This window comes from Ostrea edulis, chromosome 10 (genome assembly GCF_947568905.1).
Source record: "Ostrea edulis chromosome 10, xbOstEdul1.1, whole genome shotgun sequence".
Lineage (NCBI taxonomy): Eukaryota > Metazoa > Mollusca > Bivalvia > Ostreida > Ostreidae > Ostrea > Ostrea edulis.
In genome coordinates, this window is record NC_079173.1 from 36,948,077 (window position 1) to 36,965,691 (window position 17,615).

Consider the following 17,615-nt stretch of genomic DNA (forward strand, 5'->3'; position numbering starts at 1 on the left):
TTGAATGTTTTTTAGATCAATAAATCGTTTAGCTACCCTTGAAGTACATGTACAATATTCATCTCGTTCTCCAGGCTTGGGAAATATTGTATTGCTAAAGTAGCTAATTAAAAGCAATTTATTGACCTCAAAATATTAATAGTTGTATAGTGAAAGGTGGGGATAACGAACAGTGATCAACCTCAACTCCTAAAAAGAATACAAAATAAGAGTTGGGAAACACGGATCCCTGGACACACCAGAGGTGGGATCAGGTGCCTAGGAGGAGTAAGCACCCCCTGTCGACCGTTCACACCCGCTGTGGGGCCCTATATCTTGATCAAGTAAACGGAGTAATCCGTAGTCAAAATCATTGCCTAAAAATCGGTATGAAACGCGTCAGATAGCATTTTACCCAATGATAGGTTGTATTGGCAAACTAGATCGTTATAACAACCAAAGAATTTGCAAAATGCTGGTTTTATACGAGACTGTTGAATCCCCTGCAGCATCAACTTGTTTGTCAGTAACCTGCCTTAATTTAAAAAGTGATCATATGCAGAACAATCTCTTGCGTATCAATTGAGTTTATAGATATAAACACCATACGCAGGTGATAATTGGAATATCGCTTACATAAATATGGGAAGTTGATGATTGAGAAGCTGAAGTCATCCCGTTTGTCATAAAGTTTGAGTTGTTACATGTAGTTTAAGACTGATGTTTTTATTTCTAATTCACTTGGATATAATGAATCAACATATGAATGAAAATTACTTTAAAAGATAAAACGTCACCAATCTATCTAAATGTCGAGTTGAAGGCCCTAACTAGGGACAATGTCCTTCTCGTGTAGCTTTTAAATCAATTCTGCCTCATCAGAATATAAGAACAGGTCAGCTAACAAAGGAGCACAATTCGTACCAATGGAAATACACTGTTGGAAGACCCGATCACCAAAAACTACGAAGATATTGTCAATGGGGAACTCCAGCATATATTTAATATCAACTTCAGAGTACTTATGCATGGAATCATATCGGTGTTTAACAAAGCAATTCTAAATCACCGGTCTGTTGGATAGACCATGGTTCCAACGTGTCACGGTAGGTGTTAACATAAAAAAAAACAACTTTCTATGGCTAAAAGTTCCATTCCTACAAGAAAATTTGTGCCAATTCACCTAAAGATGATATGTGCATGTATGTACTACATGAGCGAAAAAATCATTAAATTGGTCATAGCATCTACATGTATAGCCCATAGCTGATAGAGTACACTCAATTTCTTTAAAAAAAATTCAGTAATATAATGGTAATACCCCTGAGGAAGTAAAGAAACTAGTCGGGCATACGCAGTTGGCCTTATATTTTTTTTTATTATTATAGACCCATCAATGTATCGTTTTTTGATACTGTGGATTTGTGATTCGGTTTTCCGGATCACCACACTGTGGTTTTCTGATTCCGTATCAGTATCCTCTGAAACTGATAACCTCACAATGCAACACCACAACGTTTTTTTGTGGAAAATATTGAGGGCATCACAAACAAAACTGTTCACAATACAATTTCACTGCAGGTCTGCATGTTTGATAATTTGGATTATATTTATTATCTTATAAATGTGGATTTAAAATGCATAAGGGGCTATATAAGAAATGTATCATTACTACAGTAACTGGATCCGAAGAGTTGGATCGCGTTTCGTTGACAGACATGGATCATCAGATCAAACTCCACGCTTCGCGTCTCGTGTGATCTGATGATCCGCGCATGTCAACTTGACGTCATCCAACTCTTCAGATCAAGTTACTGTAGTAATAATATATATCTATTGTACTGTACTACTATATTACACTTAGTTCCTATCAAGGGATTATTTCTTTCTCTTTTCCCCCACCTTTTTTTCCTTCTTTTTCTTTTTAGTAGTTTTAAAACCCTGCACAAGAAAATAACAAATATCAGTGACATATATTTAATAACATAATATTAACAATCTTATTGACAGAAAATCAGTAAACAAATACACCAAAACTTTTTTAAGTCCATGGATTAAAAGAACCTTACTAAACTGTACACACACTAGCATTGAATAATGTATCAGATAGGTAACGAGTACAGGCTAGTTACTGAATATTACATCACATTAGGTTTGGTAATAAATGGTTTTTATGATGCTATATCAGGGTGTACATGAGGCAATGCATTTTATTACTATATACTACTGAGAGAAGAGGGCATTTGAAACCAAATGATTTAATGTGCTCGTGGAAATGATAGGTATTATCTACACATCTTGCTGTTTATTAGATAAAAAAAACTTGATAATTCTTATACCAATGAAATTCCAATCTTAGAATTTGTATTTAATATTAATGAAAAAAAAATGAAGATAAAAAAGTTCAAAGAAATAAAGATCTAGGTGGCTTTCAGCCTTACAATGATCATGTATCTAACCCACAATAGTACCTATTCAAAAAATATATATATAACATTCAAAGTTGCTGAATACACTAAATGAGAAACATGTATATTCTTAATATCAATTAAAAGAAACTAATACATCAAATGTCAGTACATATATTGCACATGTTGGTTTGAGAATCAAAATATGAATAACACACGTTATGGATAAAAATTACACTGTTTCATGGCGTTACCTATTTTAAGACTTTTTTTAAAAGCAGGTACAAGCCACCATGGAATGTACAAATTTTGATTACATACATGGTTTATGACAGAGATTGACAAAACAGAGACAAAAATAAGAACTGAATACAATGTCTGCGAAATCATTGTTCAGATTTTTTGACAATATGGACCAAAATATCTTATTATTGTCTACTCAAAGTTTCAGCTCAAGTCTTCAGTAATGTGGATTTTTAACCCCTAACCAAACTGCGGAGTGCGTATAAATACGTTACCACTTGACAACAACCTTTTCCTTTACACAAATTTCAGGCTACTGCTTTGCATAAAATAATAGTTAAATTTTGTTTCTAAGCTCCGATTATCTTAAAAGTTTCCGATTAATAAAGGACTTTCAATATCTACTGACCAGAGTTTATCACCTAAATATGGCGATATTACAACCAAGTTTCTCACAACAACAAAGTGGTGAGATTAAAACACTAACATCTGGAGTGATTTGGATTTAAGCAAGAGGCCCATGGGCCTAGAATCGCTCTTCAGATACATTGTAGAACAGGCAAAAATTCTTACTAACCAAGATTCATCAAGATGCATCAACTGACAAGTCAAATAGTATTCAAATATAGCCGTCAATTTCCAATAGAAGGCCACAGTGACCTACTTTTTGGTCGACACACTCCAAAGATTCAAGATGCATCAACTGACAAAGTTTGATAATTGAAGTCAAATAGTATCTGAAATATTCAGATATAAACGTCAAATTCCAAAAGTAGGTTACAGTGACTACTTTTTGGTCGACACACTCTGAAGACTCAAGAGCCATCAACTGACAAAGTTTGATGATTATAAGTCAAATAGTATCTGAAATATTCAAATATAGCCGTCAAAATCCAAAAGTAGGTCACGGTGACCTACTTTTTAGTCAACACACTCTGAAGACTCAAGATGCATCAACTGACAAAATTTGATGATCCTAGCTTTCATAGTGTCCAAAATATGCATTTAAAATTGAATATGTGAAATTTGAATGTCTGCAAAATTCAAAACGTAGGTCACTGTGACCTACTTTTTTTAAGAAATATGTTTTGAGGCCTCTAGACGCATCAAATTACAAGGTTTGATTATTCTAAACCTCTCGGTATCTGAAATAACAACCTAAAATGTATTCATAAATGATTAGCCATAAAATTCAGAAAGTAGGTCATGGTGACATACTTTATACATCATGATATACTTCAAGCTCCATGATTCATCAACTGACAACTTTTGATGATCATAGGCTCAAAAGTGTCCAAAATATGCATCAAAATCCATTTAATGATAATTACCTGCGAAATTCAAAAAGTAGGTCATCATGACCTACTTTTGAAACAACATGATATTAGGTCCTAAGATGCATTAACTGACAAAATTTTATGATCTTAGTCCTTATACTAAGCAAAATATCAATGTTTTAACAAAACAAAATTTAAGGTCAACTTTGAAGTGACCTGGAGACCACACCCTTTGCCCCAGGATGATGCCTTGAACAATTTTTTATCTACAACATATCCTCATCCGTATGCATAAGTTGGTGATAATTTGCCCAGTGGTTCTTGAGAAGATTTTTTAGCAACCACTGCTTTTGTTTGCATTTTCCTAATTATCTCCCCTTGTTAAAGGGTCACAACCCTAGTTTTAGTGCAAATGAAAGCCCCTGGGCGAAGAATACCCTGTGACAAATTTGACAAAAATTGGCCAAGGGGTTCTTAAGTTATAGCCCTTTTTCAAAAAAGTTGACTCACACCGCACACCGCACGCCAGACATATGGCCATATGATTAGCTCTTTGAGCCTTCGGCTCAGAAGAGCTAAAAAAAATCTTTGTGAACATTGCAATCGTTTAAAGTTTCTGTAATCTGTTTAATAAGAGATTAATATGATTTTGTATAAGTAATCACTAGGCCTATAACATTAAACTAAGGGTGAAATGTTTTCATTGACAAACAGCATTGAAGATAATATAATAAATAATTCTATATTTAAAACATTAAAGGTCTATTTTTTCTCTCTAATTCACTGCGTGAGTCAATATATATCTTGTTTGCGATAAAAAAAAATGGTAGACCTATCTGTAAAATAATTATAAAAATATTGATTAATGAAATTGATACATGTTCTGTCATTATATGTGACAAATCACCAGCTTCAAAGTGTTGTACCACCTTTTCTAGTCTTCTGTGGTTTTCTATCCGTTCCCCTTCTTCCGTTAGTCTCAAAATGATGTGTCTATAAATTTCTTTAAACGACAATATGAGTGTGGCATATGACAATAGTGTTAGATATGAAGTACAGTGTGTGTTTGGTGGGGAGGGGGGGGGGGTGTCATTTCCTGACATATGTGGAATGACTCCTCCACATGCATACATTTTTAACTTTATCTGTATTTCAGCCACAAGAACATTGACGGTTTTCATCTTTTTGTGTTAGAAATCTCCCGGTTTGCCATTTTTCTTGTCAATGTAAACGCGGAAGCTCCCGTGTATAGCTATGGGGTAGCAAGTTCAATGTACATTTATTTTAAGTATATTTTTGAAAATATATTACTTAATTGTTATCAGAACGCAACATCGGAACCCCAAAACACATATGAAAGGTAAAACACATACACTTTCACATAAAAACCATTTATTCTCATCTCTTGAAATATGTACTTCGTACTATAAAAGGCGTTAGTTATGCCCCCTTCAAAGAAGAGGGGCATATTGGTTTGCACCTGTCGGTCGGTTGATCGGTCGGTCGGTAGACCATATGTTGTCCGCTCAATATCTTGAGAACCATTCATTTGATCGTAATGATATTTCATATGTAGGTTGGTTATGAAAAGAAAACGACCCCTATTGTTTTTCAGGTCAAAAGGTCAAGGGTCAATCTACTCTGGACATAGGAATATACTGTCCGCTCAACATCTTGAGAACCCTTTGCTTGACAGACATCAAACTTGGTACACTGATACATTTTAAGGAGTAGATGTTCCCTATTGATTTTGAAGTCACATGGTTAAAGGTCAAGGGTCGAGCTAGACATAGGTATATATTGATACCTCATTGTCTCGAGAATCCTTTGCTTGACAGACATCAAACTTAGTACACTGGTATATCTGTACAAAAAGATTACCCCTATTGATTTTGAGGTCACATGGTCAAAGGTCAAGGGTCAAACTGGACATAGGAATATACTGTCCACTCAGTATCTTGAGAACCCTTTGCTTGATATACATTAAACTTAGTACACTGGTACATCATCAGGAGAAAATGACCCCTATTAAATTTGAGGTCACATGGTGAAAGGTCAAGGGTCAAATCGGACATTGGAATATACTGTCTGCTCAATATCTTGATAATCCTTTCCATGACAGACATCAAACTTGGTACACTGGTACATCATTAGGAGGATATGACCCCTATTAAATTTGAGGTTGCATGGTCAAAGGTCAGGGGTCAAAATTGACATAGAAATATACTCTCCGTTCAATATCTTGAGAACCCTTTGCCTGACAGACATCAAACTTTTTTTTTTTTATTTATTATTTTTTATTTCACAAACATTGACATAAGACAGAAGAACATTTGCCATTTTTTTCTAACCACTTTCACACACTTTCATACTCACACTCATACATTTGTTGGTAAGTGCTTGCATTTTTAATATAATTGTAAGAGAAAAATGATAACAATACAGAGCTTGAGTAAATAGATAAAAGTACATGTGGCTTCAAAAGTAGGGGAAAAAAACATTGCTTGAAATAGCAAAATTATGATTTTTTTAAGTTGTCAAAAAGTGTTTTCCATACATGCCAGGTATTTTCAAATTTTTGTATTTCTAAATTCTGATACGCAATACATTTTTCAACCTTGTATTTGTTGTATAGATAGAACAATAGTTCCAAGAATCTTGGCAATTTCGTTTTTTTTCAAACAAGAAAAATATATTGTTTTGTATACAGGATAAGGAAGTTTACAATTCTGTTGCCTTTCGACAATGGGAGTTCACCTAATAAAATATTAAGTACATTAAAACCTATTCTTTTGGAAGTTGTTTTATAAATGTGCATGCTCAGATTGCTCCATAATATAGATACTTTTTCACAGCCAATGAAAACGTATTGAATTGTCTCAACTTCATCATTACAAAAGGTACAACAATCAAAAGACACAACATTGATTTTTTTAAGATAATAATTGACAGGCAGAATTCTATGAAGTAATCTCTATTGTAACCATTGGATAGTAGAGTCCTTGGTAGTCTTAAAACATACAGTAAAAGCATCCTTAACACATATTTCTATTCCATAAGCTACCAGGTCTAAATTCCACTTTGAAACAGAAGTAGGTATATCATGGTTTACATTTAACTGTTTGTAAACAGATTTAGTACATTTAGTTTGCAAAATCAAAGGTTTATAATATATTGGAATATAAGGTGTAAAAGATCTATTGAATAAACCTTTGTTTTCAAACAATTTCATATGAGTTGATATTGCACTCAATACACTGTTATATTGTAATATACAAACTTGGATATCAAATTTATGTTGAAAAAGGTTATGTGATAAAAGATTCCCTTTGTCATCTAGGAAATCGTCTATGAGTTTTACACCTTTTTTATACCAGCTTTTGATAAACAGTGTTTTCATACCCACTCTAATATTTGAATTATACCACACAGGAATGCTGGGATAGGATTCCTTGTAGAAATTTTTGTCAAAGGATTTTATTACATGGAGCATAGAATTAAAAACATCTTGCCAAAAAACATTATTTTCTGGAATAACACATTCAGAGATAAATGCATCTCCAAAATCAAGTAATTTGTGAACAAAATCATGACCATTAATTGCTTCAAAAACATCTACCCAGGATTTATTTCCCATCAATAACCTTTTCAACCATGAACATTTTAAAGACATGATAAAATTGTTGATGTCCACCATTTTTAGACCTCCATGATGGTGGTCTTGAGTTACAATAGAACGTTTTACTTTGTCACATTTTCCATTCCAAATAAATTCAAAAATATCTTTACTCAATGAATTAATTATCTCCTTTTTCGGTGTTGGTAGTGATAGAAATAAATGGTTATTTTCGGAATAATTAATGTTTTAACCACTGTAACCCGACCAATTGGTGTTAGAACTCGCCTCTTCCAATGTTGTAGCATGCTCTTTATTTTAGGAATCTGTATGTTGTAATTCAAATCTGTAATTTGTTGTAAGTCTACTGAAAAGTTAATACCTAATAAATTGAAAGTTGTTGAACCCCAGTCAAGTTTCCATCTAGTGTGATGAAAGACCTGATTTGAAAACTTTTTAGATCCGATCCAAACAATTTTAGTTTTTGAGTTGTTTACCTTTAAAACAGAAAGTTTAGAGAAAAAAATCTAAGGTATCTAATGCTGTAAAAAGTGACTTAGGTGTCCCATCAAGAGCAAGTGATGTATCATCTGCATATTGACTTATTTTGTGTTCCTTATCACATATCACAATACCTTTTATATCCTTATTTTGTTTAATTAAAATTGCAAGAATTTCTACACAAAGGAGGAACAAATAAGGTGCAACAGGGTCGCCTTGTCTACAGCCCCTCTCAATATTGAATTGAGTAGATAAAAACCCACTCTGTAACACTGCAGCCCTAAAGTTTGTATTAAGAATCTTCACCCATTCAATAATGTATTCACCAAAACCGAAATATCTTAATACTTTATATATAGATAACCATGAAATAGAGTCAAAAGCTTTTTCAAAATCAATTAAAACCAATAGTCCTGGTATATTTTTACTTTCTGTATAATGCATAAGATCATAGATAAATCTGGTATTTTCTCCAATGTATCTTCCCTTTATAAATCCAGACTGGGTGTCTGAAATAAGATGATCTAAAGTAGACTTGATTCTGTTACTAAGACAACCTGAAATAAGTTTATATAAGACATTTAACAATGTAATAGGTCGCCAGTTTTTTAAATATTGTCTAGATTTATCACCTTTAGGCAAACATGAAATAATCCCCAATTGCTGAGAGATGGGAAGCTCTTTTTTTGGAGAAAATACAGTTAACAGATTTTAATATGAGTACTTTCAGATCTGTCCAAAAAAAATTGAAAAATTCTACACTATATCCATCACTACCTGAAGATTTATTGTTTTTCATATTTTTTAATACTTCAGACACTTCTTTTTCAGATATTGTTCTTTCCAAAGACTCTGAAATATTTTTGTCCAACTTTGGAACACAATTTTGAATAATTTTGTTAAGATCTAAATTTAAAAGTTCTGAATCTTTATTTGTATATAGAGTTTGGTAAAAACATTTAATTTCATTAAGTATATCCGCCTGTTCATAGATCATACCATTTCCTTCCACTTCTAATTTTTTAATAGTTTTATTCAAATAATTGCGTTTTTCTAGATTGCAGAAATACCTTGTGGGTTTTTCCCCTTCCTCTATCCATCTAGCTTTAGATCTTATGATATGACCTTCCATTTTTTCTTTTCTGAAGTTTTCTAAAATCAACCTCTTTTCTTCAATAAGATGCAAGTCTATTTTTTCCTCAGTTTCTAAGTGACCTATTTCTTCAAGTAGAGATGTTTTTTGCTTTTCCCTTTGTTTTTTCTTGTAGGAAGAGTATGAAATAGTAACACCCCTTATTTCCATAAATAAAACCTCCAATAGTATACTATCATCAATAGATCTTGTGTTATCCGTGTCACTTTTACTATATTGTCTACATACTTTATGAATAGTTTCTTTGACTTTCTGTACATATTCTTTATCTGAAAGAAGACTATTATTGAATTTCCAAAGTCCACATCCCCTTTTAAAAGAGTTAAATTTTAATTCTACAACAACTATGGAGTGATCTGATCTATAACCAGGTTTAATTAAGTATGTTTCCACAGAATTGGACAAACTTTCAGAGATTAAAATGTAATCTAGACGACCCTGTTTTAAGGGTGTCTTTTTATGCCATGTATAAACCCGTCTATCAGGATTCAAAATTCTAAAATAATCTAGAAGTTGTAAGTCATCCATAATTTCTAATAATTTCTTCCTGGCGTTTGGGTTATTTATTGAAGTATAATTATTTGTATCAATATCTGGGCTTAGTGCAAGATTAAAATCTCCTAAAAGTATATAATACTCATTATCCAGTTCTAAAAATACCTCACGAACATATTCATAAAACTCAGGACTATCAATATTTGGACCATAAATGTTAATAAGAGTGACGCTATTATCCTCTATTGTTAAGTCTAGGGCAATTAAATTTCCCTCTTTGTCCCTCTTTTCTTGGTGTACCTTGAATTCAAAATTATTGTTAAAAAATAAGGCTACCCCTCTTGCATTTGATTTATAAGAGTTGAAGAAACATTTGTAGCCCCACATGGCTTCAATATATGGTTCTGCTTCAGGAGTGAAGTGGGTATCTTGAAAACATATTATAGAATAACCTTTCGATCTATAAAAATTTAACACATCTTGACGTTTTGATAATGTAGCCAAGCCCTGGCAATTCACAGTAGCAATTTTTATGGAATCAACCATTTTCTAAAGTAAAAAAACTAATATATAACATAAAGCATTGCATAATTGCTAATGGATATTGTACGCAGACATTTACCGACATATACATATAAAAAAAAAATTAGCATCTTTATTTGTAAACAAAAAATACTCTCGACCACTTTCACACATCTTCCACACTTGTAAACAAAACCTTAACATTGATCCCGAATGTATTTAGTTTGAGTCCCGATCCCGATGACAAAATACAGGCGCGGATTTTAGGGTTGTCTCCGCAAGAATAAACACACTAGCGCCGGTGTTTAAGTTTCTCATTCACATCATCCAAAATGTCGAATTTATGTCTGTTTCCGCTACTATCGATGGCGAACACTTTACCATTGAAGTACCATGCTGAATGAATCCTAGAGTCTTCGTTTAGGTCGCGTATGAGTTTGGCGTTCATGGGTGTAATATGGTCGTGCATAATGAAGTGTTTCTTCACTCTTTCCTGTGACCGATTCTTTTTCACTCTTATGTTTGTCTCTGGGTCACGAAATTTGGCAATTACCGGTCTTGGACCGTCCCTCCTCCACCTGGTACCCGATGAATGGCCACAATATCTGCAGGTGCCAAATCGATATTGACCGACTCTCTGAGGATTTTGTACAAGTCCTCACGCAAGTTTTCTCCCTGTTTTTCCTCCCACCGCACGAACTTTATGTTACTTTTTTGGGAGTATTGCTGATTTTGATTTGCAAGTCTAATCGCACTGTCTGCTCTACTCTGCAGTAGTTTAAGATTTTCTTTCATACCTCGTAGCTCCCGTGCTTGGTCAGAGAACTTCTCACGTAGCGTCTCAAAGTCAAGGTTGAAGCCGTCTGAGATTTCTCTAATGCGTCCTTTAAATTCTTTCGTATTGTTCTCAAGTTTTTGTTCAAATTCTTTCTTTACATCGGCTTTGATTTCTTTTGTGGTGTTTTCTTTCATTTCTGTCAGAATTGTGCTTTTCACGACTGCAATGATTTCCTCTTTCATTTCCTTTTTTATCTCCTCTAGAATAGAGGACACAATGTCTTTGATTTCTATTTTGCTCACCATATTGTCTTTGATTTCCGACAAACTGTCCTGAATCAATTTCAAGTCCATCGAAATATTTAATGTGCCTGGATGGGCCCCGCCTGATGGAGAGTCCATATCTGAGCTGTCTGTTCTCTTCTGTTTTTTAGCCGACGCTTTTTCAGACACTGTGGAACTTCTAACGGCTTGAGGAACACAGTGTAAATTTAACTGCACCAATTTTCTCTCCGGTGTTTTTAGAATTTCCGTTTGCTTTCTATCTGTTTTTTTCTCTTTCTTTTGCTTATTGTCCGCCATTGAGTAGTAATCACGATAGACACAAAGATTCACAATATCTTCCAAAAAGTATCCAAAATACTCACATGCGTTTTAAAGTATCACAGTAGTGTCAATCAGATTCCAAATATTTAAAAAAATCCGGCTTATGAACGTCAAAAAACGTCAAAAATAGAACAAATTTGATAAAATAAGCGGAGCTCTTACACCTGTGTCAGTACTACTCCATCACGTGATCACCTCATCGACAGACATCAAACTTGGTACACTGTTACATCTTCAGGAGTTGATGACCCCTATTGATTTTTAGGTCAAATGATCAATCCACTCTTGACATAGGAAGATGTTGTCTGCTCAGTATTTTGAATTGATGATAATACTATCAATTAAATGATATGTGTGTATAACCCTTTTCAATTTTGCACCATGGGGGACATATGTGTATTACAAACATTTCTTGTTAAATATAGCTTTCCCCTGCGGAAGTAGTTATGTGCATGTGCGAAAGTTATCGTGAAACAGTCTATTGATGACTCAATCTACACCCGGAAACTCGTACACGTAAACAAAAGGTCACCGATTCTGGTCAGTCACCGAAATAAGGCAGTCGACGATACATGTACATTGACCTACTTTTAAGAAAATATGACCTGTTAATATCTTCAGTACTATTCAAAATAAGGCTTTCATATTTGGTATTTCTTTACAACAACACCGCTACGGTGGTTTAGAAGTTAACGCGTTCGCTCTGCATGCTGAAGGCCGGTTCAAATCCCGGCCGCGACTGCCCTAAGTCGATAAAAAAAGGTAGTGACAGTTCCATCGGCAAGCGCTCGGCATCAGGTGTGAATGTCACGGGTCGTCGGAGATGACCTTAAAAAACAAATGCCCCGTGTCACAGTAGGTTTGGCACGCTAAAAAAAACCGCTCACTGCTTAATGGCCGAAAGCGCCGAGCAAAGGCCTAAATTTGAAGCCCTTCTCTGGTCTTGAGGACGTCTCCATATGAGTGAAAAATTCTCGAGAGAAACGTTAAACAAGATACAATCAATCTTTATGACCTTGTGATGTATTTGTGTTGGATCTTGTGACCTTGACATACTTTTGAAGAACCTGACTTGATCAAGATATCCTTAACTATTAAAATAGAGGCATGATATTTTGTGCATATGATGGCATGATATTTCATCATTGTATATTGTTTAACCTACCGCTCGAGAATTTTTCACTCATATGGACATCATCATTGCTGATGGAGAACTGCAAAATTCAGGAATATGTTAGGCGCTTATGGCCTTTGAGCATGGATAGATCTTTATCGTACCACACCTGCTGTGACAAGGGACCTCAATTTTTGCGGTATCATCCGAAGAACCGCCCTCTTTAATCGCCTCTTACGACAAGCAAGGTATACTGAGGATCTATTCCAACCCGGACCCCCGCGGGATTACGAAGGATTTCTCTAAAATCTTTGTTTATCGTTTTACTTTTACTTGACTTGTGAATAATAGTTGGGCAAACACGCACCCCTGAGCACACCAAAGGTGGGGCCAGGTTCCTATGAGGGGTAAGCATCCCATGTAGACCGGTCACACCCGTCGTGAGCCCTATATGTTGATCAGGTAAATGGAGTTATCGGTAGTTAAAATCAGTGTGACAAGAACGGCCTAACAATCTGTATGAAACACGTCAGACAGCATTTGTCCCAATAGTAGGTTGTATTGGCAAACTAGATCCTTAAAACGACCATAGGATTTGCAAAATGTTGACTTTAAAGGCGAGTTTTAAAACCTTGTACCATTAACTTGTTTGTCAGTAGCTTTCCTCGATTTAAAAACTGACCATACGCAGAACAAGCTCTTGCATATCGAATCAGTTGAGAAATATAGACACCATATGCAGGTGATAATGGAATATTGCTACATAAATATGGGAAGTTGATGATGGAGAAGCTAAAATTCTCATCCTGTTTATCATAAAGTTAAGTTGTTAGTTTGCCGTTAATCTCTACCTTTCAAAAAATATTAAAGTATGAAGCAGAGATGGACGACTCTGTGGTGTCTTTTATTTCGAATTCTCATGGATATATCGAATCGACATATGAATGGAAGCTATTATTGTTAATAGATGAAACGTCGTCGATATATCTTGTTGATTTGCAGCAGAGATTTTTCCTTCTCGCATAGAAGTTTTTGAACAAATTCTGCTCATATGAATACAAAATCAGGTCAGCTAACAAAGGAAAAGAATTCGTGCCCATTGGAATTCCAACAGACTGATAGGGGCTTGGTAGAGCACTTACATGATCGAGCAATGTATCTTTTTAAGGGTTTTTATCTACTTTGGGAAGCCAGTATAGGTACGGTAACTCATATTTATTCGACCCATTGACTGGGATATTAAATGTTTCTAAAACTGAAGAATTTCACCTTTGATTGATTGATGTTTTCCGCCACACTCAACAATTTTTCATTTATCTGGTGGCTCCCAGTTTTTATTGGTGGAAAAGTACCTGGGAAGAGACCACCGACCTTCCGAAAGTAAACTAGGAAACTTTCTCACTTACCGGGACGAGCGGGATTGGAACCCGCGCCGACAGAGGTGAGAGGCCGTGTGATTTTGAGCGCGATGTTCTAACCGCTCGGCCACGGAGGCCCCAACTTCATCTTTGAAAGGTACGATTACCGAAGGTGAAAGTAATGCAAAGTTCGTTTAAAGTACAGTTGTGAAAATGAGCCTTACAAAGAAACAAAATGTTGTTACAAGCTTTGTCAGCTAGAAACAAAACACATTCCTCACGCAACCTATCTTAATTTTTTATTGTTGCAAGGCGGAAGGGGACACAGAAATACCAGTGTCCGTGCGTCCGTCTGTCCTACTTCATATTGTGTACGCAACTCCTCAGAAGCCACTCAACGGATTTTCATATTTTGTAGGATTGTTAGTCAACATGTGTAGTTGATTAGATGGTGCCGGTATTTTGATTCGATGATTCTGACAGGAGTTATGGGACTTTGTTAAATTTGTACTTGCTACACTATAGGAATACTTTGTGGACACAACTCCTCAGAAATCGCTCAATGGATTTTGTTAATATTTTGTAGGATTGTTAGCCACCACATGTAGTTGACCATATTGTGCATGTCTGTTGATGTAGGGAAAAAGTCAATCAAACATGACATCATTTAAACTTGGTCTTTTACATGGATATGAACCATGTCCATGACTGCGTTTTCGTCTTTGAGTATTCGGAAAGAGTCCCATCACATTCACGTTATTTCGCTGTGGACTAGTCAAATTCCCACATCATATACATTATCATTGCATCCATATGGAAATGCAGTACCTAAGGTCTTGATCCAGTGATCTGCTCGTTGTTTACGAAAAGGGGTACTTAATGTTGGATTGTTTGTGTAATGGTATTTTTCCCCATAGTCCTTACCTTCATGGACAAGATGGAGTTGTATCCAACTTGTTGTAAAACTTGTGATATACTGTTCAATAGAAATTCATTTAACAGTAATCTCACCGGACGCAGTTTCTGTACCAAAACGTTTGATAATTTGATTTGTAAATGTTCTAACGTTGTCTACGCTGTTGAGTGTAACCTATGAAAGGTGAAGATAGCGAACAGCGATCACAAGCAACACAAAATAGACAGTTGAGCAAACATAGACCCCCGCCGACGGCCACACCCGCCGTGAGTCCCACATCCCGATCAGGCAAACGGAGCCACCCGCTACGAAAATCATTGCGCCAAGAACGGTCCAAAAATCGGCACGACAGACAGTACCCGACCCAACGACACCGGCAAACCACATCATTATAACGACCACAGAATTCGCGAAACGCGAATCCTAAACGATACCGCCGAAACCCCTGCAACAGCAACCTGTCTGCTTACAGCCGTCCCATCCAAAAAAAAAAAAAAAAAAAAAAACCACCACACGCTGAAAAGCCCCCGCGCCGAACCAGCCTAGAGACACAAACACGGAGAAGCGGAAACCACCCCGTTTGTCACAAAGCTGAGCCGCCAGCTTGCCGTCAATACCACCACCAATAAACTAAGTATGAAGCAGAAATGGTCGACCTCGTAGTGTCCTCCATTTCAAGCCCACAGAGACACACCAAACCGACACACGAATGAAAGCCAACATTGTCAACAGACAAAACGTCGTCGATATATCCAAATGTCGACACGAGGGCCACAGCAAGAGATATGTGGTTTAATTTATGTGGCAGAAACTAAGGGTTCACTTAAAGGAATATCGGAGCACATATTTCAAATTAATAATGGTTATCATAAAATACATTTAAATCATTTTTGTTACATACCATTTTTGGATCAAGGCTCTTTGAATCTACATATTCTTCATTGAAGATTCTGGGAATTGAAGATAGCGAGGGTTCGGAACCTCGAATAAGAAACACGAGTAGAAATATTGTAAAAGTATACATCCCCAGGACTATTTTCAAGATGATTTCGAAAGTCCAACTCGTCCTTTGGTATAATGATTCAGCTGCTTTTTTCTTTTCTTTTATATGTTACCGATCTTACAACGCAAATCAATTCCCGGATGAAATTAATCCGCCATGAAATATAGGGCTGTGTATACATGTATCAGTATTATGGGGAATAAAAAAGTAGAAATTGAATTTTTAATTGTACACATTTAGAAATCATCATTTTATATTTTAAAGAAATATTGTCCATGCATAACTTGGGTATCAATTTATTATATACGTTCTCAAAGGAGGCCAAGTTAGTAAAGCTCGGTAGACTCAATGTTCAATGCAATCAGTATGTATTGAAAGTAATTATTCAAACATTGTACATGAAAAAGGACAAGTGTTAAATATTGGGATACTTTCAATGAGTAAAAGCATTATTTTAGCACAATGGCGACGTAATGGTGATGCAATTCCTTTTGTTTATATTCGGGAAGATATCTTAATCAGGGATGATTTATCATTTAGATTTCTTTATTACAATTATATAATAACTTTGCTGTATAGAAGTTGTCTAATTGTCCATTTTCGAGTTAACATATTTCGGCATGATTCTACTTCGCACGTGATGCGGGCACATCAACATTCGGTTTTTAACATGAATTTCGAAAGTTTTAAAGGAGCAGAATTAAAGCTGTTTTACAGGATCGATTAGTCACATGTGACTTTTATAGAATAGATCACTTATTAAGACTATGCAGACTTGTAGAAGGATTGAATGTAGAGATTCTGAATGAAGAATCAGGTAATGTATTCAAAGAATTGACGTTCTCTGTGAAGTTTTTATCCTTTAATGTCTTATATGTGTCGATGTATTCAAATATATAGATAGCACTACGATGGAATTTGAGTATAAATATATTCAGATAATAGCATTATTAGAGACATTATTTGTCGAAATGCACATCTGGTGCATCAAAATTTGTACCGTATAAGTTTTACATTATGACCCCTGGGTCGAGGCCTCTGCTGGTGGACTGTTAGTCCCCGAGGGTCTCTACAGCCCAGTACCTAAGTACTTCGTTACTAGCTTGATTATACGGATGTATATTTAATTGCTGTTATAAAATTTAGAAATTCATTTCAAAATTAAGGATTATCTCCCTCATGCATAGCTCTTATCCTTGGACGAATTTGGCTCCATTTGTTTGGCACGCTGTTTTTGGCTATATTTAGATCTAAAACTTCATAGTTATTTCGGATTTCAAACATTTCGGTTGAGCATCACTGAAGAGACATTATTTGTCGAAATGCGCATCTGGTGCATCAAAATTGGTACCGTATAAGTTTTACATGATGGATATATTGTATATGTAGGTTTCCGGTACCGCATAGTATTTGTCTTTTAAGATGACATGAGCCTTTTTATACATGTATATATAGAGAGAGAGAGAGAAAAAGCTAGCGTTGGCGTATTATTGAAAAGCGCTATTTGATGAGTGAAACATTTCCGTAAATGTATTTTAAAGTTCATGTATTTTCAATGCATTCTCTTATGATTGTACAGCTATAGAAAAAACAATGTTTGTTTATTGAATTCCTAGATGAGTTGCAAAGTAGAATGAGGACAACATG